At 34.2% G+C, this 26,488-nt stretch overlaps 1 protein-coding gene across 2 annotated transcripts in view; it reads right to left on the reverse strand.

Moving 5' to 3' along the window:
* LOC149067624 (hormone receptor 4-like) overlaps positions 1-20,492 on the reverse strand; it is a 189,066-nt gene extending 168,574 nt beyond the window's left edge. Inside the window, exon 1 of one of the 2 annotated variants that reach the window (XM_089252433.1) lies at positions 20,376-20,492. The gene's annotated coding sequence lies outside the window, so the exon portion shown is untranslated. The remainder of the gene's footprint in view (positions 1-20,375) is intronic. The other variant, XM_089252431.1, reaches the window with a different exon arrangement.
* Positions 20,493-26,488: the final 5,996 nt, after the last annotated feature.

Genomic DNA, 26,488 nt, shown 5'->3' on the forward strand with positions numbered 1-26,488 from the left:
CAGTCCAATGTCGGTGTTGTCGGGCCCAGGCGAGGAGTAAAGCTTTGTGTCGTGCAGTCATCAAGGGTACACGAGTGGGCCTTCGGCTCCGAAAGCCTATATCGATGATGTTTCGTTGAACGGTTCGCACGCTGACACTTGTTGATGGCCCAGCATTGAAATCTGCTGCAATTTGCGGAAGGGTTGCACGTCTGTCACGTTTAATGATTCTCGTCAGTCGTCCCGTTCTTGCATGATCTTTTCCCGGCCGCAGCGATGTCGTAGATTTAATTTTTTTACCGGATTCCCGATATTCACGGACGGTACACTCGTGAAATGGTCGTACGTGGAAATCCAAATTTCATCGCTACCTCGGAGATGCTATGTCCCATCTCTCGTGCGCCGACTATAACACCACGTGCAAACTCACTTAAATCTCTATAACCTGCCATTGTAGCAGCAGTAACCGATCTAACAACTGTGCCAGGCACTTGTTGTGTTATATAGGCGTTGCCGACCGCAGCGCCGTACTCTGATTGGTTCCATATCTCTTTATTTGCATACGCATGCCTGTACCAGTTTTTTTGGCTCTTCAGTTTATGTTGCATAATTTTTTAATTGAAATCCACTCATATCTTCTGGTGGCCAAGTGCCCCAAAACTAATTAAAAATTGACATGAAAGTTTATAATTTTTTTTTTTTTAATTACTTTTGACGTGGGGTGGGGAAGTTCTGTCCTGGGCATATTAGTTTGTATAACTTTTTTTATTGAAATCCATTCATATCTTCTGGTTGCCCAAGCGCCCGAAAAATAGTTAAAAATTCAAACTTTTATGAAAATGTTTATAAATTTTGCAGAGTATTCAGGTATTAAAGCATAAACTTATAAATAATAATAATTTTATAATAATACATGAAGTATAAATTTGAAAATCAAAGCAATAAATCATAAAACTTATAAAAAAGTTGAACTTATATAATGGCTTTTTTAATTGTATTAATTTGATTAAGATTTACATATTTGTTGTAATGCTTTTTGGTATTGAAATGTTTGATATTGCTTCTTGATTTTATCCTATTCAATATGAAGCCGTGTCTTTTGTCCACACACACTTTGATTTTTCATTCTCTTCTTATACTATTTTCCCTGTGAAATCAATTATTTTACTTATTTTTTTTATTCAAAATTTGCATAAAAATCGATTTTTGGCAAACATTTAAGTGTCTTGGGGCACCGGAAGAAATTAATTGAAATTGAAAAAAAATTGCATTTATGCTGGTATGCTTAAAAGACAACTTTTGCACCCCAAGCCGATTCTTTTATCCACATTTAGATTTTTCGATCCACCCTACTGTACATAGCTCAGACCGCCAGTATTCACAAGTGGCTCTTCTCTTTGGTCACTCTTTCTTCAGATACGGATTCTAAAATTACCGGCATATTAGACCAGAAAGACCTAAAGACCAAACCTTGGACAAAGTGGGATATATATATAATAACTTTTGTAAAACTCCAAGACTTTTCCAAGAATGAGTCCCAAAACTCAATAGGCATTTTTCACCGAACCGAAACAGTACTATAAAAGGTCTAAGGCATTAAAATGGCAATTTCTAAATCAAAAATTTGACGATGTCCGAGATTACAAGCTGCTTATAGAATTGGTATTTAAAAACAAAGACCTATTTTTGATGTTTTTTTTAAATAAAATAATAGAAAAATTGGATAAATTGGATCGTTATATATTTTTGGCTTGAATGAACAAAAAGTTTTTTAGTGATTTGATGATTATAGTACAGGTTTGATAAATATACTTTTTTGCAAATCTGTCCCATTTTGAGAACGGTCATAATATATTTTTTCGTTTGAAACTTACACAATGGCGATCACAAAACGAATACGAAAAAGTAAGAATAAATCACTTTTGTTATTCAAAACAATAATACATTATTTCTAAATTTTTTGAGCAATTACTGTCGTTTTTTTTTTTTCATGTTAATCGGAATGAAGTTGAATGGCTATTCAAGAAGTCGTTCTCCCTGAACTCAAACATGTTGATATCACAAACAAAAACCAGGCAACGTAGATTAGACAAAATATTTTACGGTGACTTATTTCAAAAGAGGATGAATCAAAATCGACGAAATTGGACAAATATTTGATCGATTCGGTCATCTAATTCAATTATGAGTTCAACCCGGGAACAAGATCTTGCACTTGAGAAAAAAACTTTACACACATTTTTCCAAGTCATTGTTTCTCAACCTATGGTCCGTGACGAGATGGTATAGGTGGTTCGCAAGCACATTTGATAAAATTAATTAGTTCTAATAAAACTTTATTCTAACTGTATGAAAATTATTCAACCTTTGTAATTGATGTTGGTTTGTTTTTTTTTCATATCGATTCACATAAAAAAATTATGCCTTCATATTTGGGTTGAAAATACATCATAAAGGAAATTTCCGGGAATTTTTCGATCCTACGGAATGTGATAAATACGGGGTATCACAAAATTTAGTGAAAAAAATGCAATTTGTTGCCTCAAATGTAGTTTTTAATAACTGCTGAACTTAATGGAGGGGGGATTAAAGACTGCTACAAATCACAGTAAACAAAAATGTATTTTACGGGAAAAAATATTCAAATGATCGGATGAGAAAAATGCGTTAAACTGGGATCTTGAATAAGGAAAAATACGAGACATCGCCAATTGTCATAAAAAACGTTTGCCAGAAGTAGACACAATCACCAATTATTATTACAATTGCTGAAAAATTGCGAAAAAAACCATCGAAAAACGACCTGATGTGTGAGATGAATATTTATTGTCATCATTTTCATAATATAATTTATATATCATTAAAACGCTGTGTATTCATGACCTTAGTAAACATTACAAATTCAATATATATTGTATATATAAATCGGAACAACCAAAATTAAAGGAATGTCCCGTAATACAGGACAGAAGTGGTTCGTCAAATTGTTTCAGACCTACTGGTTCTTGGGATCAGAAAGGCTGAGAAACGCTGATTCTAGTTATACCATAATAAATTGATAATTAACACTCACCATAGCCGCTTTCACCGCGGAACATTTATCACTTTTATGCAGTAGGTTTATGCATAATTCCTAAATAAAGTTGGAAGTATGATAAATATAGAAAAATTTATAATCTTTTCTTCTCTTCATTAAACCAATTAATTATTTTCCCCCCGTACATATACGCGTGCACTACACACACATATATATATATATATATATATATTGCAATAAAAATTAAAATACGTATGAAGAGAAGATAAAAACATTTTGATAACATTATCAGTCTTGTAATGTTGGCTTTCTTCACACTTTATAAACAAACAAAACCAACATTACCATTCGAATTCGCCATCCTGAACCATAGTTATGTCCGGTTAATTGTGTAATTAATTGACAATTAATCATATTTACTAGCACGAACTTGGGGTTTAACATAATATTAGTTGAATATGGTAAATTCTCGGTTTATGACCAAAAATTAATAAACTGGAGTTCGGAAAAAATTATTTTGTCTAATTTTACTGTCTGCTAAAGAGGAGTGAAATACATTAAAGCCCTATTCCACGGGACCGAGGATTAGAAAAGTGTCCGTTTACGGCAGGTGTCCGCTAACGGGGAGTGTCCATTATGGGAGGTTCCACAGTATATGGAGTGCTCAGAACATACAAATGAACCAAGTCCATCTTATCTAATTTCCAAAAATTGAACTCTCAATGTTGTTTTTTTTTTCGCACAATCAATTCTGTGGTTCTCCTGCGGTATTAGAAAGGACTAAGTACTTGGTTCACTGTAGTACTGAATTGGTTATACACCTATTTTGCACGAAAAACCTCACAAGGTGCAGAAAATGGACTCGGTTCGGTTCACTTGTGCAATGAGCTCTCCATATATGACTACGAGAAAACGAGAAAACTCTTACTGTTTATCGAAAGAAAGCCACGAGGAATCCAATCCGAGAAAAAAGATACGAGATGGTGTCGCAAATAAAAAGAAACAGAACCAAAGAAAATTTCAGAGAGAAGTGGTGTGAGAACGACGTCTTTTTTTTTGTTGTTGTACGGTTACGACCCTGACCCAGAACCGGACTGGACTCTTACAACCAGCAACAACCGACCGACCCATCACCACCACCAACATCCGAATACGCCATTTGATATTCATCCTCTTCTTCCTTAGACGTGTTTTTTTTTTCTTATGTTTAATATGTATCCTTCGTTTCTCTCATCAACAACAACATTATCAACATGGCTATCAATTTTTATCATCCCTCTTCTAATTTGGATCATGAGGAAAACTTTATGCTAATATGTGACAACTGGATTTTATTTTTTGGTCTTCAATTAACTTGTCCAAAAAAATCCGATAAGTTCCACGTTAAGATGTCTCATACCTTCTAAACGTGATCAAAAAGACCCGAAACCTCTGCTCTAATACAAATAACACAAATGCAAGGCCACAAAAGGCAAAATGCCCGACGAGGTGGCTGAAGAAAAAGATGCTCGTAACAAATATGGATGTGATGTATTTCTAAAATACAGCAACCCGCAACTAAAAGTACAATTATAAAAAGTAAAAAATATATATGCATAAATGAAATATAATATATTACCCACATAAAAAAGATTATGGTTGCCTTATTTAAGTACGGATAGCTTCTAGATTTATCGCAATATGTTCATCGTTCTTCTTTTTAAACGTGTCTATTGTGTTAGAATTCCCGACCTCCGGAGGTAAGGTATTCCATTTATCAACAACCCTATTAGAGAAAAACTTCCTGCGACACCACAGCCTGGAGTTGTCTCTTACCAGTCGATACTGGTGTCCCCTTGTCGAAGCTGTCGATTGACGGCGTATTAATAATTCGTGGTCCATCCTATCCATCCCCGTTGAAAATTTCCAACACTTCAACCATGCCCCCCCCCCCCCGACACTTGCGTTCTCCCAATGTAAACAGATTTAGGGAATCAAGTCTCTCTTCATAGCTCAAGCCTTGTGTACCAACAAGAGCACACGTAGCCCTTCTCTGCACTTCCCCAACCAAGTCTATGCCCCTCTGTAGATAAAGTCTCCAAAACTTTACGGAATGCTCCAGTCCAGGACGAACTGAGATCCGGAAAAAGTGGAAGAATCACTTTAGGCGGGAAATGAAGTGATTAATGGAATCCAAAGGAATAGAAATGTAGTTCAGGGAAAAAATGTTAAACAGTACAATTATGTGTGATGAAATATTTTTAAATTATAGTCATAATTGTCATGTAATATAATTTATAAGAGAGAGAGAGAGAGAGTTGTAGAAAACTATCTCCATCCACTATTTTATTGTAAAATTGGGCAATTGTATAGAAAAAGTTGAAATTGCCAAAAGTACTTGAAACTAAGCACATATTCAGTAAAATACGCGGGACAAATGCGATCACTGTAAATTAGTGGTCTGTCGAATTGTTTTAGTAATATTACTTGTCCTTGGGTACAGAAAGGTTGAAAAACGCTGCTCTAGCACGAGGGTGTTCAACCTTTAGGAGAGTCTGGAACACTACATTGATTTGAGAACGTGTAGCGAGGCCACTTAATTAAGTGATCTGGAACAGCATGTAGGTTACTTGAGTGATCTGTAAATGTGCCACGAGTCGTTTAAATGCTCTGGAACTATGCCACGGTGATCTGTAAATATGCCGTGGGTCACTTGAGTGATATTTAAATTTCCCGCAGGTCACGGAATGAGTTGGAACTGTGCCACCTGCCACACTTGTGAATGTGCCGCGGATCAATTAAGTAATCTATAAATGTGTCGCGAATCGCTTGGGGCAGGGGTTCTTAACCTTTTTCGGCCGTGACCCAAAATCAACAATAATAACAGCTTCGTGACCCGTGGGACTGTTTGTTTTTCGAAATTATTGAAGTCAGTGACACACTAAGGGCATTTATAACAAGACTGTAAGTGGATTTGTGCGACTCTTCAAAGAAGCTGCATCATATAAAGTTTGGGTAGTGACGCATAGTTAAAAAAAATTGACTGCAAGTGGGTTCGACGATCCTTCTCGAAAGCCCTGCGAAACAAGTGTGGGTCGTGACCCATAGCCCGAAAATCTCTAGCTGTAAGTGAATTTGTATGACCCGTCTGGGAAACCGCTGCGAATCAAGTTTCGTTCACGACCTATAACTTAAGAAATGGCTGCGAGTAGATTTGTACGACTCCTCTCAAGGCCCTGCAAATCAAGTGTAGGTCGTGACCAAGACGCCCCGACTACTAGTGGATCTGAACGACCCATCTCGGAAGTTTTAGCGAATCAGGTTTTGGTCGTGACCCATAGTTCAAGAATCCCTAGCTGAGAGTAGATATGTACGACCCATCACGGAAGCCCCTGAAACACAAGTTTTGGGTCGCGACTCATACGTTAGGAAACCCTGGCTTAGGGGCTCTGGGACTGTGCTGTGGTGCCTCGGTCACTTTAGCGATCTGGAACTCTGCAATTGATAGTAAGTAAAGCATGGTGTGCATAACGTTAATTTCTAGAAAATTCTCCAGTTTTTATTTACGATGCGTCTAAAAAAGCGGATAAATCAAAAAACCGCGAGGAGAAGAAAAAAAGAAACCACGTGCGAATTTCGTCGTTGTTGAATCATTTGTTTGTGATATTATATGCATCAACACTAGATGCAAGTTCAGCTATAAAAAACGAACTTTATCACAGTTTAGAGGTTCATTGCACTGATCGGCGTGAAGTGATTGCAACTTCAAGAACAACGTGCGATAACAAGTTTCAACACACGCGTAGAAACACACGCGCGCACATCAAGCTTAGATATATCAATCAATATGAATTATCAAACAATTATTCTATTTTCAAAATCAACAAAGAAAGTATTAATGTTGGAATTTGATTTGATAAGTTTTGAATTGTCTAACCTGTTCGTCTAATTATATACGATGGTTTCTTATCAATATTAAACTTTATCGTTACGTTACGATATCACTACGAGAAATGTTAAAAACATATTTGCGTGCGTCCTGAATAAAAACAGTCAATTCCTAAGTAATTCGGCGTGTTGAACGCGGATCTAGCTATAAAAAGCTAGATTGGCTCCGGTGTAATTGCACATTTAGTTGTAATTGCACATTTAATACATATACAGGGTGCCCTGTAAGTGCTGGCACGGCACGGCCTTTGATCTCATCAACTGTCCGTCGTAGAGGTATGATTCCAGTTTAAAAAATGCTCAACAGGCGTTCAAAATTTTTTTCGCATTACCCTGTACCAGTTTTGAGAGTGAAAATACAGTGTGTAACAAAGTAAAAAATCTAAACTTTTGTTCGGTGCCCCTGTGCTCTAACTTCCATTTAGCAAGCTGCTGCCCTGTTTCTCCTGATGCCAACAAAAATTTCCATGTTTCTAAGTGCAATCAATATTCACAGAGATATTGGAATTCGAAAAACGGTGGAAATTTGGGAAACAACCGCGTTAAATGCGGGTAAAGCGGTTTTTCCACATTTAGAGCTCCCCCCCCCCAAATTTCCTCCGTTATTAAAATTCGAATATCTCTGTGAATATTGATTGCACTTAAAGAAACATGGAATTTTTTTTGTTGGCATCAGGCGAGACAAGACAACAACTTTCTAACTAAAAGTTAGAGCACATGGCGGACTGTATACAAAATGTAGATGTCACTCCCAAAACTGGTACAGAGTGAACGCCTGTTGAGCTTTTTTTAAATTAGAATCATACACCTATACGATGGACGGTTGATGAGATAAAGACTGCGAAGCACTAACAGGACACCTTGTATAGCACAATACAAATACATTAAAACACAATGGAAAAAATAATAAATATGCAAAAAGCAACAACAACAACATAAATATTCTGTATTGCGGACGGGGGAGGGGACGGGGTGTCAAAAATGACTAAAAATTTGCTGACATAATAATGGCCCCTAAAAATATGAAAATCGATATTTTCTTTCAAAATGACGTTTTCAACGTAGCACCTATTGCACTTTTTGCACACTCTTTCATATGGTAATATCTCAAAAACAAGAGCCAATGAAACTTTTCCATGGTGATATTCGTGTTTAACAGGTCAAAACCATTCGGTTTCGCACACATATTTTCATGTCGAACGCAATTTCATTGTTGTCCAATGGATTCAGAGGGAAAAAAAAAGTCATTCCATCAAACTAAGTATAAATTTTTTTCTAATAAAAAATGTTGACTATCGAAATAATGTGTGGTGATTATCACGAGGTTGATGGAGAAAGTTCTCTTTCCCAGCTTTCTTATATATGTTTATTGTGTAAAGTGTTAGACTGGTTTTCAGTGGTTGTATTACTTTTTACCAGAAGCATCAACAGATTTCTAGGTCGTCTTTTTATGGCTTCTGGGAAGCTGTTGGGAAAAACAGCATATTCATTTTTTTTTAAAACAAAGAAATTATGGCGATGTCGTCGACGGAATCGACAACATCCCTCAAGAAGAAGTATCATCTCTTGATGATGGTTTGAGTGTTTCTGGTAACAATCTTACGCCATTGAGATTGTAAAAAAAGTCTAACTTTTTTGGGGAAAAAAGCTCTCTTTCGAAACAATTTAAAAATAGGAAAATCCTATAAAAAAACGTTTTCTTCCTAGAAACTCGGCGTTAAATAAATGGTGAAATCGAATTTTTCGATGATTGCTAATGATTAGATGTCAGCAAGAGTGACCGTAGCTACAGGTTTTCTGCACAAATAACCAACGGATAACGTTTCTTCCCGTCATTTATGCTGTCCTTTCCCAACTTTTCTTCGATTTTGGAAATCAAATATCTCAGCAAATATTGTACTTGGAAACGTGGAATTTTTTTTGTTGGACTCGGGAGAGACAGGGCAACAACTTTTCAATCAAAAGTTTGAGAAGACGGGAACCCCTACCCCGTGTAAAAATTTAGATTTTCTTTATTTATGACACACTGTATTTTCACTCTCGAAACTGGTAAAGAGTGATTCTTGAACACATTTTGAGCATTTTTTCAAACTGAAACCACGCCTCTACGACGAACGGCTGCATTAGGATTTAGAGAACATCCTGTATATTGTTAAGTTACTGACCCTGATGTCGGATAGTGCTCCATCAACTTACTAATACTAATGAAGCTTAATTCTTCTGAATCGTAGATTTTTTTCGTGATTCTCGTGGCAACCATTCAAACATTTCGGAAGCGACAAAAAACCCATTAGAGAGTATGATGTGATCCTTCCTGTCCCTTTTCTTCGGATGTAGATATACAATGATGAAAGTCAATTAATCTGCATTCACCGATTGAAGTTAGTTATTTATCTTGAAGCAAAATTTCTTAAGATAATAAGAGTGAATGGCCCGAGTAAAACATGCATGCAGAATTGATTCCGTTGTTTCAAGTATGGCGACTGGAATGTCACAGAACACTACGGAGCTGACCGCAAAAATTGCCCTGAAAGTAAGACCAGAGTCGGAACCATAAAAGAAGTTTTTCTGCTTTAAATTTTAGAGTCCAAAATCCTAAAGTGCATGCGCCACGACATTTTAACGCGGGAACTATACATGTAAAAATAATGCGAAATGGGTCTTATATATGAATCGAGCCCTGGGTAATGTTGGTAGAACGTGGAGCATTGCTAGTGAATTCGAGAGCCTATAAACAACAAAGAAACCGCCTGAAGCATATGTTGAGCATTAACAAGACACGAATCCTATAACTGTTGATTGGTGAAAAGGTTTGATTTTGATGACGTAACTGGACTAAATAAAATCGATGTTTTCCCTCAATCATTGACTAATGTAAGGGGAAAATCAAAAGATTGCAAGGAATGAAAATCAATTTTCCCACGGAATATACAGGGTGTATAGGAAACTCCTTTTAGCGTGGGAATGACTCACGAACCGTTGGTTTCAGAGGCATACATCCAATTAGAAATAGTATCCGAACCACGTGTAGACTTCAGGTACCGGTACGTCATTCATATCTCAAGGAGTTTTGTATTGTTATTAAAATAAAAAAAAATTTACCTTTTCGCATTTGGTCACTCTGTTCTGAAAACCCTCCATGAAAAATGGTGTCATTGCCCTGTCTCTCCTGAGACCAACAAAAAAATTCCATGTTTTCAAGTGCGATATGTGCAGTGCAATGGGACAAGGCACCAACTTTCTAATTGTGTTTTTTAGGACAGGCTAACTAAATAAAAAATTTTATTTTAATAACCCCTCAAATATATGAATGATGTACCTGAGGTCCACACGTTATTTGGATACTTTTTCTTTAATTGGAAGTATGCTTCTAGGATCAACGGTTATCGCAGGATAAAGGGACTTCCCTATGCACCCTGTATATAGGATTTTACAAAAACTATACTGTACAGCCTACACACATGTTAGAGCAGCGTTCCTCAAAGATGATACAGGTGATCCGTATGCTGATTCGGGGTGACCATATTTCATACGGAAAGTTTCGATCCTAAATGCGGGATATGGTATATTGTCACAAAAAAAATGCAATTGCCGACGAAATTTACAATTATTGCTCAAATTGCTGAAGGACAGGAGGACAAAATTTCTTCAAGTCACAGTAAACACAATCTATTTCACAAAAAAAAAATTATCACTATAGTGCTCATTTATTTCATTCAGGTAAAATATACGGGAGATTAGGATCTTAAATAGAGCAAATACAGGATATTGCAAATTGTCACCAGAATCGTTGTAATAAGTCGGCAAAATCACCGATTATTGGTTGAATTACTGAAAAAATACCAATAAACTGGAAGTGAAGTGCTGTTAACTCAATGCAATCCATAAAACGTTGAACATGACAAATATGTGAGACACACAGTATTTGTCACATAGTTATCATAATATCATTTATAAATCATGTAAATTATCCGCATCCATAATTTTAATAAAGATTACAAATTCAAATGAATTAGTCATCGAATAAAAATGTCAGTACGGCGAAAACAATGGATGTATCCCGCTAAATACGGGTAGCATGTACACCGCCCATGCTTAAAATTGCGGGTCCGTCGAATTGTTTCCGGCAATTTATTGGTCCTTCGGCTCAGAAAGGTTGAGAAATGCTGCGTTAGAGAAAAAATTTACATGATCAAGTCTGAATTTCAAAAATGTTTTGTCGTTAATTGCACTGTACCCACCATTCCGTTTCTCGAGATATATTTTAAGAGAAAGTCTTTTTGTGGATCCCGTCTTACACACAACAGCTTCCCACAACCCGTAGGTTTATATTTTCCACACGTAAGTTTCGCAAAATATTCTTTTGCTGTTAAATATTTAACGTCTTAATGCTTACACAGAGAGTAAAAAAGGGAATGAACTCCATTTAATGTCCTTGTCCAACGTATTGCCAAGTTCTCGAGCGCATCTTTTCCAGACGATCTCTTTTTTTTCTCTCTTTCGTATAATTGGCGAGCAGCCATTTTCTTCTCTTGTATTTGTGCTCAGTTTATTTTAGCTCGTTCACCCTTGTTTTAACAATTACAGCTTCGTGTTGTAATAATCTCGAACACTATTTTTAATCAGAGAAACCTTCGATAAGTTATAAATTCGATGTGGTTATCAATAACAGTCGATTAAGTAATAGATATTGATTGTATCTGAGACAAAAACGAGATAGAGGGAACTCCGGTTGAAAATTTTTATTATATAAATGGATATTTATTTTTCTGAAGTGAAATATTTTTAGATATATATATATATATTAAAACATTTTTTTCAAGATTAAGTATGTATCGCTCTTGCTGATGTCAAAAGTTGTCATTTGTCAATTTTCCGACGATGGATATCGTTGTAGTTTGCCATTGTCATTTATCATCTCCTGTGATAATCTCATGATCATCTCTGAATGATTTTAGGATTAGGAGATTAAATGGTTTTTTTTTTACTTATCGTTTAATAATTTTCTCACGATACTGACCAATAGAGTTGATTTTAGAGTTGTTTTTCTGACAGTCCAGAGTTAATGGTGAGATTTTGGTAAATGTGTCATAAGCGTCATTTTGTAGTTTAAAATATTCAATCCTTAGCAATTGCGTAGAAAGTTTAAATCGTACTTTATCAGAAAATAACACATTCACTTCGTCGCAATAATGTCTTTGCTTACACTTTCAGCTCACATATTTTCACCCAAAATTTTACCCATTGACATCTTTTGAATAAAAATGTCAAACTTCGTATTTTTCCTAATAATTATTATTATTCAAGATAATTAATGAGTAGTCATTTTTTTTCATGCACCATTTACTTGAATATTGAAATAAACGGTAGAATTATTAATCGATGAACGCATTTTCTTTTCGTGATTTAACATACTCCCACACCAATAATATTCATTTGCAGTAGTAGGTAGGGCCTCCAAAAAATGACTCGGGGATCCATGATGTTCTTAAGTCAGCCACCTCGTTGGGCAATTTGCCTGTTGTGGCGTTGTATTTGTATTGTATTGTATTGAATTTTATCTATTTATTCTTCGGTTTTTTTAAATAGAGGTAATGTTGCTCAAAAACTTGTACTGTATAAATATTTATGAATTCTATGAAGATAATTCTTTACGTAAATCAACATTCCAACAATGTCACGAAGATTTAAATCGAAAATTTCAGTCTAGAAGACGACGATGAAAGAGGATGACCTGTTATGGTACAAATTCTAAATAAAATATTCCTAATTAAAGCTTATATAGCCGAAGTTACAGTAATACCCGAAGTTATGCGATAGGTGGGACCGACAATAACCACGCAAATCGGGGTATGATTTTGCATGAAAGACATAAATATTAATTGATTGGGACCAACATTTGTAGGAAAAATGCCTACCTTTTGGTAAGAAATGAAACAGAAAAAAAATTCAGTTATTCCTACACAATATACTTTTTAAATTGAAAGTTAATAAAATGTTATATTTATATCATAATGGCTACATAAAATCCAAATTACTTCATGGCCGCAAATTAAGACTTTAAAAAAGGTCCATATTCCTTGAAATCTATGCAAGTAAACTTCATGTGTAGTAAGCTACAAATGTTGCCACAAAACCTTGGCTAAAGAGGCAAGAAAAGAACTTTCAATTAATTAATAGTTAAAGACCCGGTGATGAGCATCATTGATGAGCATCGCATTAAATGAAATCTTTCAAGGTTGGCAAAAACATTGGACTTCAAGTATGAAATTGGGACCAGTCTGCATAAATGGCAACAAACCTTGAAATAACATTTCGAACAATCACGACATCTACCTACCTCTCATTTAAATTACCTACTTCTGCTTCCCCTCTCTGGTATTCTTAACTCTTCTATTTTAAAAATTTTCCCTTTTTGCACAGTCTCCACTATGTCTACTCTTATCAATTCTTGCATTTCAGACATGGGCGGAGATACGGGGGAGGGGGCGCGGGAGGCATTGCCCCCCCCCCGGGCGTCAAAGGTGGATTCGACTGATCTAATGTATCTATGTATATATGAATTGACATCATCATCATCGTGCCCCCCCCAGCAATAATGACGTTGCCCCCCCCAGACTTCCAAGTCAATCTCCACCTATGATCAGAAGGTGTTTTCCCGGATAGTTTGAATCAGTTATTCCAATTTATGAATCTGGTGATTTTCTAACGACCTCAATAACTACAAACCTATTTCAATCCTTAATTCTGTTTCCAAGATGTTTGAAACCATAATAAAATCTCGACTCTTCCCTTTTCTACTTAAATCTAACTTTTCTTCCCCAAACAACATAGATTTCTACCTAACAAAAACACAGAATCTGCTCTTCTAGATTTTACTTCAACTTGTCTATACTAATATTGATAAATCTCACAAAAGAGTTGCTATTTTCTTATATATTAGAAAAGCTTTCGATAGCGTCTCTCATGAAATCTCGATTGAAAAACTTAGTCTCTGTGGTATAAGAGGTGTTCCTCTTAAACTTTTACGATCTTACCTTCACAATAGATACCAATTTGTTAAACGTGGTGATAAATATAGCAATATTATGAAAACTATTAATGGCGTCCCTCAAGGCTCTGTTCTTGTCCCCTTATTATTCCTCATTTTCATTAATGACTTTTGTAACATTAACACTGTTGGTAACATAATAACATTTGCTGATGATACAGTCATTATTTATAGCGCTACGGACGACCAAACTTTGACTAACACTATTAATCACGACTTAATTAAAATGCGCAACTGGTTTTCAGCTAATAAATTAATGTTCCAGAATCTGCCACGAAGCTGGGCTGGAAGAGATCTCGGCAACGGGATAAGTCCAGTGGCAAAGTTCTGGCTTTCATTCAGCTAATAAATTAACTATTAATGTATCCAAAACTAAATTTATATATTTTTCATTACTTAATAATCCTGTCCATAATATTAATATTGTTTTCCACGATTCTAACTGCTCCCTTAACGTTTGTCATTGTAATCCTCTTGAATAAGTACATTCTATCAAATATCTTGGTGTTTATGTTGACTCTAACCTTAAATGGAATTCTCATATCACAAAACTTCACAGTAAACTTCGTTATTTGTTGTACACATTTTTTTACCTCAAATTTTATGTCAATTCCTCTTTCCTTTTAGAGTTTTGTACTACTCATTTTTTCTCTCTCAACTACTCTATGGTCTATCCGCCTGGGGCAGTGACTGCATTACTAACTTATATCCTTTGACCACTTTGCACAAAAGAATAATTAGACTGATAACTAACACGATTATTTTGTACTCCCTCACTACAACTTTTCCATTCTCTAAATATATTACCCCTTCGACATCCCTATTTCTTCAAAAACTAATAGTTATTTTATTTAAAAAAATAACATTCTTTACCTCTGAATACCTTTCGTTCTTCTGCAAGAATCGAATCTACCTATTTACTCCCTAGAATCTATAAAACGATTGGTAAGAAACATTTTTCATATCTTGTCCTTAAATTCTATATCTCTTTGTCTAATCAACTCCTTATTAATAATACTTCATTATTAACCTTAAAAAATTAAAACGCTACCTGTTTTCAATAAATAATATTCCAGAGCTTTTAGGATAAAAATTTCTCTCCTATAACTTCCTTCTTTTCCCTTTATTACATTTGGACCTACTTTGCATTATAAATTTTTTAACTTTCCCTTTTTTTTCCTGCAATCGGAATATTATCACCACATGCGTGCGGCCAGCCACTATGATCCACCAAGTTATATTGTGTTTAGTTGTTTTTTTTTACTTTCTGTTCACACATTGTGTTGTGTTAATTTTTTTATCTTTTTATTTATTTATTTATATGCTTACAGGATTCATACCAAATTGTAATTTGTGATTTCCAGTAAGGACCATTTGGCTTCTTGGTAATTCTTTTTCTCCCCTTTTCTCTGTATTCCACATTTCTCACTAATAAAGTATTGTATTATCTTTAATAACTTTCTCATCTTAACAACTTATAACTAGCTTATGCTGTAGCTTCGAAAACCAGCGTAGTTCAGTACATGTGTTGTCCCGATCGACCAAACAATACTTACTTGATTAAAACTTAACAATCGCTACCAATTCAGCGATTGTCCTGCGATTATGCGTGAATTTGAGAAACGTGCAATTTTCAAAAAAAGTCGCGTAAGTCGGGATATTACTGCATTCCTAAAACTAGTCAAAACTGTATGGATCGATGTTAACTCTGTGACACACATGCCTGTGAAACACAACAAAAAGAATCCATTTGTAAGGCAGCATTTTTCTCTGGTCATCCAAGAAACGCATTCCGAAATAGACTAAAATTTTTCATCTCATCCACCATAATGACCAGACACCGCATCTTACGTCACTTTCATTCATTTCAAACTTTCACGCCACTTTTAACGTGGCTGATGCAGACACTATCAAAATCCCATAGATACGGACTCTTTCGACATGCCGGATTGACAAAATTTTGAAAATGCAGAAACATAGCTTAAGGCAGGGGTCTACAACTTTTTCGGTCCTCGGACCAGATACGCAGTATCGTTGCCGCTCAGGTGCTATAAAATTGTATACGGGCTGTCCCAAATTATTTGCAGCAGATATCTCTGTCAGCAATTGCTTGCAGCAGATATCTCTGTCAGCAATTGTTTGCAGCAGATATCTCTGTAACAGTTGACTTTACAAACATACTTTCAATTACAAAAAGTTTTCAAAATGTGGTGCAGTTACTTAAAATCTGAAAATTTATTTTAGGGGTCGCACATTATCCCCTTCTTATCCTTTAGTTCAGAGATATTAACTATAAAATTCATGGGAAAAAACTCCCTATAAGTTTTTTTGACTTACCCGTGTACATAGAAACAACATTAAAAATCAAAAACAAAAAAAAAATGAAATTTTATTCTTCCTTAAAACTCTGGAGATTTATAAAATTAAAATTTATTGCATAAGTACATTATGGCATATGAATGAAATTTTTGTTTTGTGAATTAAGTTTGGAATCTCACACATTCAGGAAAAAATCAAGTGCTTTCATGTAAGAAAAATATTTTTTTCTAATTAATAAAACCGATGTTCCCAAGGACATTGAAATTTTAACTTTTTATAGTCCCCGTGCACTCAAAAACCCAATTAGAAACTTGTTGTCTTGTCTCTGTTGATGCCAACAAAAACAATTCCACGTTTTTAGTGTAATATTCACTGAGATATTCGAATTCGGAACACGGAGGAAAGTTGGGGAAGAAACAGCTCTAAATGCGGGTGAAACGGTTTTTCCGCATTTGGAGCTGTTTATTCCCAACTTTCCTCCGTTTTTAGAATTCGAATATCTCACTGAATATTGTACTTAAAAACGTGGAATTTTTTTTTTGTTGGCATCAAGAGAGACAAGACAACAAGTTTCTAATTGGGTTTTTGAGCACATGGGGACTGTATAAAAAGTTAATTCCTTCATTTTGTCATGTGTATCAACTATGTCATATGGTGCACCGACTTGTAGCCTAGAATATTCGGATGATTTCGATGTTGTACTAAGTTTTTTTGTGAGAAAACTATTGCACTTTCCGCGAGACACGAAAAGCTTATAATCAGATGTGAACTTAGTCATGGCAACTGAATTGCCAAAAGTTGACTATAATTAGTCAGTATACTTGACTTAAACAAATTTTTTGTCTATTAATGGCAACATTACTCGCCTTTGATAGTTTTTAGCTATTAATGGCAACTTTACTTACTTTGGAAAATTTTTCTGGCAAAAATCGGCCTTTGACAGTATTTTTGGCGATAATTTGCTGTCTCGTATGTTTCCCGATTTCCCGTATTTTTATCGAAGAGATATGATCAGCTTAGGTACAGATCCCATTGCAAATTTTCTACCAGAACAATTTCGCGGGGATCGAATGGAACAATTCGATAGTGAATCCCGGCTTAAAGAAATAACTTTGAAATTATTGGCATTATTTCGTAATTGATAAAAATTCATAGTTGATGGTCTGAATTAATAATGGACATTTAATTAATATTTCCAGAATTATTAAAAAAATTAATTTTTGAAACAAATATTTTCAGAATTAGTGAAAGAAATAACTTCAGCATTAGCGATATGAACTATTTCATAATTGATGGAAATAATAATTTCGTAATTGATGATAATAATAATTTCATAATTGATAAAAAAAATAATTTCAGAATTATCGAATGAAATTATTTCAGAATTAATAAAAGCAATGTTTCCGGAATCGATGAAAGAAATGCTTTCAAAATCTTTTCATATATTGAAGGAATTTCAGGGTTAGTAACTAATTGCTCTGAATAGTAATTAAGGATAAATAATTACAGAATTATTCAAAGTAATTTAGAATAATTACAAGAAGAAATTTATCAGAAACGTTTCCAGAATCGGAGGAAGAAATAATTTTAGAACTAATGAAAATTGATAATTAATAAAAGAAATAATTTCAAAATAGATAAAGACTTAAATTAATTTTGGCCCCGTTTAACTTGGGAGCGGTGCCATCTTAAGGTATGGGCCCACCCGGGCACGGCCCGGTGGCCTCAAGCGAAGAGGGCCTCAAAAAAATGAGATCTGGTTGAAATTTTCCAGAATTTACCTAGTAGGGCCTCAGAAAAATCACTTGGCCCAGTGGCCCATGATGCTCTTAAGACGGCCCTGCTTAGGGGTTTCCGTTGGCCCTTCTGTTAAGATGTCAGTGTGCCATTGTATAAATCTGGATTCCATCTTATTATTCTAAATACCTCACTAATGAGTTGGTGGCCCGCGGGCTCGTTGGAGGTTCAATTCGGCCCGCGATGTATTAAAGGTTGAAGACCCCTGTGTAACCTAATCGGCCACGTCAGATTTGTTAATGTTTATTTTTAACTAAATAACTCGTTATACAATTTTAACCAAACAATAAATGTTAAGTTTGAATTAATTTTGAATATGTCTTCAATTTTTTTTAAGCAGTCAAGTTCATATTTTATCAAGCTCAGTCAAACTAAGCACCAGTTATGTAAAATAAAATAAAAAACCTCTTTTGATCTACAAAATATTTGGGAATATATACTGTTGCAGTGTTGTGTGTCTCCCGATAAGGCCGATTAGGACTTACAGCATTGCCGCCTTTATCAGACGCTGGTACCGGTGCGAAAATTATTTCGGGGCTCCTTATACCAGATTTCATACAGGGTGCATAGTAAACAAACGGGGGGTATTGCATTTTACTCACGAACCATTGGTCCTAGTGAGATATACTTCTAGTTAAAAATAGTTTCCTAAATAACGTGTGTAGTACTCAGATATATGTCATTCATGTTTCAAGGGGTTGTATAGTTATTAAAATAAAAATTAACTTCCTATACAGTCCCCGTGTGCCCAAAAACCCAATTAGAAAGTTGTATCCCTGTCTCTCTTGACGCCAACCAAAAAAATTCCACGTTTCCAAGTGCAATATTCACTGAGATATTCGAAAAACGAAGGAAAGTTGGGAAAAAGCAGAGTTAAAATGCGGGTAAAAAAGTTTTCCGCATTTAGAGAGCTGTTTCTTTTTCCCAACTTTCCTCCGTTTTTCGAATTCGAAAATCTCAGTGAACACACTTAAAAACGTGGATTTTTTTTTTTTTTTGTTGGCATCAGGATAGACAGGGATACAACTTTTTAATTGGGTTTTTGGGCGCGCGGGAACTGTATAAGATGTTAATTTTTTTATTTTAATAACTATACAACCCCTTGAAACATGAATGACATATATCTGAGTACTACACATTATTTAGGAAACTTTTTCTAATTGGAAAAACCTTTAGCATCATTTTCCACCAGTGAAATGCCATACCCCCTGTTTGCTTTGCACTCTGTATATTTTGTGGAGGAAGGGAATCGGCAGACAAGGACACGTGTATTATCACAGAATATACTGGAATACTGAAAAATATCTACTCACTAATGAAAATTGAGAATTAGTCAAAGAAAAAATTTCCAGAATTGATGAAAATTGAGAATTAATGAGAGGAAATAATCCCTGAAATGATGGAAATTCAGAATTAATGGCAGAAATAGTTCGAGAATGGACGTAAATTCAGAATTAATGCAAAAATTAGTTCCAGAATTGATGGAAATTCAGAATTAATGAAAACATTTGTTCCAGAACTGATGGAAATTCAGAATTAATGACAGAAAAAATCCCAGAATTGAAAGAAATTCATAATTAATGAGAGAAAAAATCCCAGATTTTTCAGTTGAAAATTCAGAATAAATCAGAGAAAAATCCCAGAAATTATAAAAATTCAGAACTAACCAAAGAAATTGATGAAAATTCAGAATTAATACGACAAAAAAAAGTCTCAAAATCGAAAATATATTTGATGTACAAAACAAACAAATTCACTTCCACTACCGTAAGTGCCGGTCCCCTCCACCCTCGAAACCACGGGGCCCGGTGCGACCTCACCCGTAGAACTGCTCTGACTTACAGGACACCCCGTATAACGAAAAAAAAATGACAACCATCCATCAATATCAATGCGATCCACGTGCAGCGGAAGATAATTAAGAAGCAATTCCGGTCCACATCGAGGAAATCCCTTGAAAATATATGGCAATTGATTGTCCTGATCACAAACTCGATCACACTCTTCCAATGCGATTTGTATATGTAAACATGTTTACTTCCAAAAAGAACAAAAAAAAAAGATAACGACGCACTAGTTATTGCGTCTGAAGCGGTTTATTTAGAGAGAGAGAGCTCTCTGTTCTCTCTCTCTCTCTCTCTCTCATGTTAAATAGCTTTCACACGACCGAAAATAGAATATTCTAGAATTATAAAAATAGGTCGTAATAAAATTTTTTAGTTCGTAATAAAAAAATCGGGAAATAAAAAAAAAATCGCAACTTACCGTGTTTTCCGTGGTATCCGAGAAACGAGACGAAATTTGCGAATTTTCATTTCTCCTCTAGAAAAAAAAAACCAACAGTATTGAAGTATAACAATAAAAAATAACGATAACATTCAACACATTCCCCGTGTTTTCTTTCTCTCCGGGATGCTGAAGTAAAAAGCGAGCGGCCAATGACTTGAACAGTTCTTTGTTCCGTCGATAGAGGTCGCTGCGATTCGAAACGATGACGGCGATGGCGACGTAAAAACCGAAAACAAAATAACAAATAGTTCCCGCTTTTGTAATCTTTTAAACGGTACTTTCGAGTTCTTTATACAAGGAATCTTGCGTTGCGTTTTTATCCTTCGTTTCCTTCTCCGAACGCCCGTTCATCCATCTTCTTATGGCAGCGTTTCTCAACCTGTGGTCCGCGGTCCGCGACGATGCCATAGGTGTCAAGGGTCTTCCACGCATGGCCCGCGGGGCCCATTTGACCCTCGGTGTGTCTTCTTGTGGCCCGGTGATCATTTTCAGAAAATGGTTGAAAACATCGAAAAACAATTAATTCTAGAATTAATGAAAGAAATAATTTCAGAATTGATGAAAGGAATAATTTGGGAATTGATTAAAGAAACAATTCGAGAGTAAATGAAAGAAATAATTCGGGAATAAATGAAAGAAATAATTCGGGAATAAAAAAATGAAATAATTCCGGAACAAAGTGATGAAAACGCAGAATTAATGAAAGAAATAATTCGAGAATGAATGAATTCGAACAGGATTTTCATTCTGATACAGAATGAATATCATTGATACAGGATATTCGGAAATAAATGAAAGAAATAATTGATGAAAACACAGAATTAATTGAAGAAATAATTCCAGAACAAATTGATGAAAATTCGGAATTAATAAAAAAATTCCAGAACAAATTGACGGAAATTAAGAATTAATGAGAGAAATTATTGCAGATTGATGAATGTAATGATTCTAGAATTAGTGAAAAAAATAATTTTGTAGGAAATTAATAAATTAATTTTGTAGAAATTATTTCACAATCAATAAAAGAGTAATTGCATAATTATTGAAAGAAATGATTTCAAGATATTTCGAGGAAGAAAATAATTTTCAAGAATTACAGAAATAAATTTATTAAAGAATCATTTAAAGTGATTTCAGACTAAAACTAATTTGAGAATTAATTATTAATCAGTAATTAATTAAACACTTTTTCAGAATTGTTGAAAAAAAATTCTTCCAGAACCAATCAAAATTGATAATTGATGAAAGAAAAAATTTCAGAATAAATAAAAGTCTTCCATTATTTTTGTCCCCGTTTAACTCGGGGCCCCATTGGCCTTCTATTATGTCACTAAATTGCATGCATAGGTGGCCCGCTTGTTTCGTGGGAAGTTTCAATTTGGCCAGCCGTGTCTGAAATGTTGGAGACCCCAAATGTTGGCATAGGTGTTCCAGAGGCAGACTTGACAAAATTATTTAATTATTAATTGATATCAGTAATATTCATATGAGTTCAAATAAAATTACACCTTCATACCATCATACATCATCGAGTAGAATGCAGGAAAGTGGAATCTTAAATACAGGCTATCACTAAATTTTGCCAAAAATGTCAATTTATTGCTTTAAATGCAATTTGCTAATTACTGCTAAAATTGCAAAGGCTGCTACAAATCGCAGTTAATAAAAATATAAACAGTATTGCACGAAAAAATATTCTATTGATCTGATGACCATATTCTATTGAGAAAAGTACAGTAAACTGGGATCTTTTTTTTAAATAATAATCCGTAAAATACGGGATCGTAATTAAAATTTGCTGAAAAAACGTTAAATCCGACAAATATGTGAGATGAATATTTATAATTATTTTGCGATAATTATCATAATATAATTCATATTATAAAAACGCCGTGCGTGTTACGACCTTAGTAATCATTACAAATTCAAATAAGTATCGATGAATAAACGGGACAAATGAAAAAAAAAATTGGAACAACGAAATTATGAATGACCTGCAATACAGGATACGAGTGGTCCGTCAAATTGTTTCAGACATTTTACTGATCCTTGTTTTCAGAAAAGTTGAGACACACTGGTTTATGGAATCAACAGGAAAATATTTGCGTAATAAATACAAAAAGTAGATTATTTTAGAATTATTTGCTGTTTTGCTTCATTCTGCAACTAGTAAAGGGAAAAAAATTACGAGATTCTTTAGATCCTCTAAACAAAAAATTTACATAACTCCGTCTCACGGGAAAGTTTTGCAAGCTTTCCAAGAATAAATTCTTTTTCGAAACAGCAATTGGGAATGAACTCTTAAAGAACCGTCGCCATATCAACATCATCATGAAGCGTAAATATCCTGTCTACATGAAATAAATAGAATTTTCTAGAATTCAGTGAAAAACGTGTTTTTCTTAAAGTAAAAGAAAGACATTTTTTTCTTGTCACTTTTTCTATAAAATGGTACTGGAGTAAACTTTAATAGCATTTTTCGATAGAAAGCGTCTCAAAATGGTGAAAACAATAATACATTTTGGACTTACTATGTTATTTTCTATTGGAAAGTCATTTTTACATCAAATTTTAAGAAAAATTCATGTAATATTCGAAACACGATTGCAAAAAGTTCTATTAATGAAATGTTTTTTTTTGTTTTTTTTTCACAGTACATTCAACTAGTGATGATGCAGGTTATGAATCAAAATTTAAAAGATTGTATGGCATGCTCATTAAGTTACACCAAAATCCCTTGATGCACACGTGAATTTTTTTTAAATTTCATTCCACATATCGTGTATAAAATACATGTGATAGATTTTGGTCCTAACACCTTAAAAATATATGGCTAAATATAATATTAAAATTTCGCAATGATGCAATCAATATAGATTTTTAGAAATCATGTTTCAAACTCACAAGTAAAATGTCAAAAATAGTATTCTTCGTAAAACACGTTTAAAGTTTTTATTCACAGATTATACTTGCATGTAAAACGCAGTACTAAAGTGGTCATAACTTCGGTTCTAAAGCCGAGATTACACTATAAAAGTATGATAAAAGATCTTTTACGAAACTTGAAAAAAAAAAAAACCAAGGCTATAGGTTACATTCGCTGGAATGTACCCGATACACTTATTGGTTGCATTTTTCAAGCTTCATAAGAGAACTTTTCTAAAACTTTTACAGTGTGATCCCGATCTAATGAGCGGATCGGTTACATTCGCTCGAATGTAATGGGCTTATCGGTTGTTTTTTTCCAAGTTTTATAAAATATATTTTATCGAACTTTTATAGTGTAATCCAGGTCCAAGTGTCATATAAAAAACAAGGCCTGTTTTGGAATCACAAAATAGGCTTTCATAAAATATAAAAAACTCGTCATCATCTTCCAAAATGACGTTTGACGCAATTACGTTCAAATGACGAATCTTTTGAAAATTATCGAAAATTGTTTTATAAATTTCAAACTAAAATTTACAATTCATTATAATTCAAATTAGAATTCAAACAATTATAATTAAAATTATTTATTTGAAGGAATGTTTACAAAGAATCAAAAATTGTTTAATTCTTGTATACGCATTAATTAAAAACAAAGTTATGGGCGATTTAAATCATTTGGAACAATGATTCCAAAGGCAACAAACAATTTTCAAACGCGTTTTTTGAAAATTCATTTTTTCGTTAGTTTATTCCCCGCAAAACTAAAGTTCTCAAAAACTGCGCAAGATATTCTCATGAAATTTTTATAATAGCGTTCTAGATAACATTTAGCTGTGCAATGAGCTAGCATCTTGGTAATATATTCCGAATTTAATGTTTAACAGCTGTTTGGAAAAAAAAAATATTGAACTTTTTTTAAATCAAAATTTATGTAGTTTCACGAAAACTTCCATATCTCAAAAAATATTTTTCGTTTCTTAAAACTTTTATTTCATTGCACATATAGCAGTCATAGCGCAACATGCAGTACCAAAAATATTCTAATATATGCTGTAGTTTTCAGTATATATACAGTGATACGTTACTGCTGAGAATAAGCTGATTTTGAGAATATAATATAAAATATCTCAAAAATTTATAGTAATATTTCAGAAATTTCATTGCATTTCCTCATTATGTACAGTATTAATGCTTAAAACCACACCTGTTTTGTAAAAACCGCACTGTTTTAAGAAAGAAAGTGCCCTTCATCTAGTCGGTTGCCTTAAACGTAGTCGGATACGGATAAAAATTCACTTTTTCATAATTTTTCTGTGGTTAATTTGATGAAATGAAATCACTCAATGATTAATTTAAATTTATGGTATTTACTAAAAAAGGGAATTTTAATATTTTCGAGTCATATTTACGCGAGAAAAGTTCAAATATAATTGATGGTTTTGAATGAAATTGATTGAGTACAGACTGGATGGAACGCCCCACCCTGGAAAATCCTGTAACCTTTAAATGATTGGTCATTCCGGGTGGGGATTATTACATGGAAATGATCATGAGTCATGACATCATGCGAAACCGCAACTGAACGTGTCATGTTCTTATTAACTGTAAGTAGCCAAGGCTATTGCATTGATTCCAGCTTTTTTTTTTCTTCTTTGGATGGGAATCCAAATCCCGTAAGGTCAATCATCTTCGTGTCCGAATTTTACAAAAACGTCAAAATCAAGGAATTTTCATGCTGTTTTTTTAGCACTTTTACTTATTTTTAGTATTTGATTTATATATAATATCCAAATCAATTTAATTTAAAAATATTTTTTCTATTTTTTTAAATATAAATTTTAAAATTTTATCATCTATAAATATATGCAATATCTAGAAAATTTTTTCTGTTTCCATCTTTCACCTTGATAACGGATTTTTTACGGTTGATAATTTTTTTCATAACAAAATTAATCCACGGTTCAGACGGTGTATCGTTAATGGCGCCATCTTTTGCAGAAATTTTTATTTACGGAAATTCCTCCCTCTCTACTACGATCTTTTTCTTAAGCTATATTTGACACAGCGCTCCTCAAATTCATGACCAAATTGCACAATTTTTTTTATATATGATATGGTAACTGTGGGTACCTTAGTAACATATTTGAGTTTTTGGAAAATTTTATATTGATTTAACATGTTTCTCTGTTTCTCTACAGTTTGTCGAGAGGTCTATGAAAATAATTGATAGTATTCGTCTGTACACGATCTCGGATCTTTCTTTCAGAGTTAATTGGCATAATTTTAAGCCACAGATAATGCAAAACTTAATTGCATAAACTAACTTATTAAGGAGAAGGGACATCGAACTGGATTTTTAATAATATTTACTCTGCTGAGAACTTGACTTTGTCTAAACTTTTGCGTCTATTGTTCATATGGTATTTATATATACGGTTATAGAGATTTTTTGTCATTGCGTTGTCTGTAAAGTGTAAAGTCAAATTTTATCACTTATTATTTTATTATTTCATACTAAAATCTGTATGAATACTGATTGAAAAAAAAATTAAACAAAGCGTTGCGCAAACACAAGGTCAGTCAAAAATGGGTTAAGACAGTGTTTCTCAAAGTGTGCGTCGCCGTCTCTAAACTTTGTCAGAGGCATCGCGGGGAGCTGGGAATATTGATTTGTGTGCCTATTTATGCTTGGAAGTGGTTCTTTTATAAGGGAAAATATATCTACTATAATTTATTCCGGGAGCCCCAAAATTGGGCAAAGGAGCCGTATGTGACAAAACTTTGAGAGAACGGTATTAAGATCATTTTGGCGAGACCCCGTACGGGACTTTCCCCATTTTTTTACACAGCTTTTGACCGTCTCGAATTTTTCGTGAAAATGCAGTCGCCCCGCTTATTTATACGGATAAACGGATACCCCGCTCTCGGATAAAATCCCCAGAACCAAAATTTCGCCCATAGAGACAAAGAAAAGTCCCTGCTTAATGTTAAATCATTTCAAAAACTTTTCCCCGTTTAATATAATATTCTAACTCACGCGACAACTGTAAATGCACGTTTGTTTAAAAAAATTAGAGAACACCCCAGAAATTTACAAGAGCAGTTCATGAAATGCTTTTGTTGGAAAGTCCAAATTAACAGTGCAGTTGCAGTTTGCA

Source organism: Pholcus phalangioides, unplaced genomic scaffold (assembly GCF_987345545.1).
Source record: "Pholcus phalangioides strain wild (caught in Gottingen) unplaced genomic scaffold, Ppha-v1.0 ptg000029l_1, whole genome shotgun sequence".
Taxonomy (NCBI): Eukaryota; Metazoa; Arthropoda; class Arachnida; order Araneae; family Pholcidae; genus Pholcus; species Pholcus phalangioides.